The 2852-nt window shown below is 52.2% G+C and overlaps 1 pseudogene; it reads right to left on the reverse strand.

The window, feature by feature from the left end:
- Nucleotides 1–416: 416 nt before the first annotated feature.
- LOC125548039 (aspartic proteinase CDR1-like) lies at nucleotides 417–1835 on the reverse strand (annotated as a pseudogene).
- Nucleotides 1836–2852: the final 1017 nt, after the last annotated feature.

Consider the following 2852-nt stretch of genomic DNA (forward strand, 5'->3'; position numbering starts at 1 on the left):
TTTATACTAGGTATAGATATAGATATAGAATAATGTTTTGAGAGTGCTTTTTTCTATGTCTCCTGTGTATGGATCCTCCATGATTCGTTTGAGATTCACGCTATTTTCTTTACTTGTTCTTAATTTTTTTTGTCTCATAATGTTTCTTTCCTTTTCTTATTTCAATGTGTACATCATGTTTCATTGTTACAAAAATAATGCATTGGCTTCAGATTAGTATGATGATACACAACGATACATTATGATTCGCTTTGGAACGAGAGAAAAATCTGATGTAACGCTTTGAAACATGACAAATCTCATAGTAACGATGAACAGTAGATTCCCCTGCATGATAGAATCTCATTTCTCGAAATGTTTTATATATTTTGCAGATACATGCGATCGCAAGCAAATATGTCAACTAGTAATGCTGATCAGATATACAGAGAGCCGGAGGACTTGGCGCAGTCTGCTGTGGCGAAGGTCACGGTGCCCTTGTCGAGGTCATAGCCGACGTGCATGTTCTGCTGCGCAATATTCCCGATGATGGACACAGGATGAAACTGGTCAGACGGCGCCGCCACCGCCAAGCACAGAGTCCCCTCCTGCAACTCCACGAACGTGTTCTCCGCCTTCAGCGTGACCGTCGCGCCGCCGCCCAGCCCCAGCGTCACGTCAGGGATCATCGCCGCCACCTGCCCCTTCCGTACCCCGCTCACGTCGAAGCACAGTGGCAGGAGATCTTCCGGCGACTTCGCCGGCGGGAGCTTGACCCTCCGGGTCAGCTCTTCCACCAATGGGTCCACAAGCTCGTTCGCGAGGTACGTCAGCGTCGTGCCGGAGTCGACGATGACGGGGGACTGCTGCGGCGCCGCGAGCGTCTTGTTCCCGATCTTGACGGACTGGAGATCGACGGTGTAGTAGGCCTTCACTTCAGATGGGATCAGCGGCGTCGTCGCCGCGCCCGGTTCCGTCACGGTGGCGCGGGGGCCGAAGTTGAGCACGGAGGAGGCGTTGATGGAGTAGGGCACGAGGCAGTAGGAGAACCTCCGGCCGAGCGATGTGTCTGCGCCTAACTGATTGACGAGGGAGAGATCGCCGCCGCCAAGTCCGACGAGGCCGTCCCCGATGAACGAGCCCATCATGGTCGTGGAGCAGCCGAAGTTGACGTTGGCCACGCGTATCTTCCCATCGCCGCGGGTGCCTTGGTCGTCGGCGAAGGTGAAGGTCTCCGTGGAGAGGAGGCCGCGCGTCTGGGAGCCGTCGCCGTAGGACTAGAGATACCTGCACTTGGAGTTGGGGCAGGAGGCATCGGGGAGCGCGCGGCATGCGCCGGAGCTGCAGCTCACGAGACCGAACGTCGTCGAATTGGAGGAGTTGAACTGGACGCCCGGCGGCGGCGCGGACGCGGGAGCGGGAGCGGACGCGTGCGCGTGCCGGGCGGCCGCCAGACCAGGAGCCACTTCTCCGTTGCTGCAATTAAGCCAGATGAGGTCGCTGCCGGTGTCGGCGATGGCGAGCATGCGGGTGGGCGGGGTGCCCACGTTCACGGCCATCAGGTACTCGAAGGGCCTGGAGGTGAGCTCGGAGACGGGGCCGTCGGCTGATGGTGCGTCGACGCGGCCGTAGGACCGCGAGAGCGCAGCGGCCTGCGATGAGGACCGGCGCGCGGCCTCGAGCACGCGGGCGTGCGCGGTGAACGACGGGTCATGATACGGGGACTTGACGGAGTCACGGTGGATGAACTCCACGCTAAACCCATCGCCGCCGACGTACGCCGTGCACAAGAACATGTGCGCCGTCAGGACGACGCGGGCGAGCAGGAGAGCGCGGGATGTCGTCGTCCCAGGCATTGTGTGCTGACTCGACTGTGGGGTTGCTTACCAATGGTGTGTTGCTGCTGCTGCTATGCAGAGTATTAATAGGGGAATTGGCGTAGGATGAAAATGGTAGGTTGATTAATGGGTAGACGAATGGGGCAAGTCGGTATATGGTATGAACTGTGACTGCTCCATCAGCCAGCTCCTTGCATTATGCTATGAATTACGTACGTGATGCACTCCGCATGGAATTCGGGGTAGGTTCGATTGGAGAGCTGGACAGGAGGACACCGGACTAAGTTTTCACGCACTTCTTTGGCAATATATTTTGTATACCAGGTCTCAGCTATTTTATAAGATTATTAATTAACATTCAAAATGGCAATATGGTTCAATTGTTTTCACTTCACAATCCTAACACAAACCGGAACTTGGCCGCCGTTTCATCCAGATGCAATCTTGTTCCCAAACTTGAGCACCTTCACGTCTATTTCCCAAACATCTGCTCCATCCGATGGTATTTCCACACTGGTAGAATCGGTACACTCTCTTCACCTTGAAGACCTTGCATTGATTGTGATGCTGGCCTTGATACTGCCTAAGTTTGTGCTTGTGCACAACCCAATATTAGCATATGCTTTTTATTTGACACAATCAAAATACTTGACTCCCCAAACTTTTCTTCTGCAACATGTAACGTAAACTTTAGGAGATTGAATTTTACATTCTTCAGGTAAAACAGTAGTGTGATCCTTACTTTTCAGGTAAGGAGGTAAAGTTAGCAAACCTCCTCAAACCAAACATGGGATTATTTTTTGTTGAGTTGGAATTATCCAACTTCACACAAGAAGGCCATACCTCGACGGTCCCAAATTTCTCTAGTGTCTTTCCTTGACAATCTCTAGCAGACCCCTATATCAAAAGTTCAAAACATATCTTTTATTCCATAGGATTAAACTTTTATTCATCTTGCACGTGTCTTGTCTAGACATCAGGAGCAGTTATTGGTATTTCCGCTATCTTTTGGACAATTTGGAAGTTGAGAAATGG

This window comes from Triticum urartu, chromosome 3A (genome assembly GCF_056163025.1).
Source record: "Triticum urartu cultivar PI428250 chromosome 3A, HENAU_Tu73, whole genome shotgun sequence".
Taxonomy (NCBI): Eukaryota; Viridiplantae; Streptophyta; class Magnoliopsida; order Poales; family Poaceae; genus Triticum; species Triticum urartu.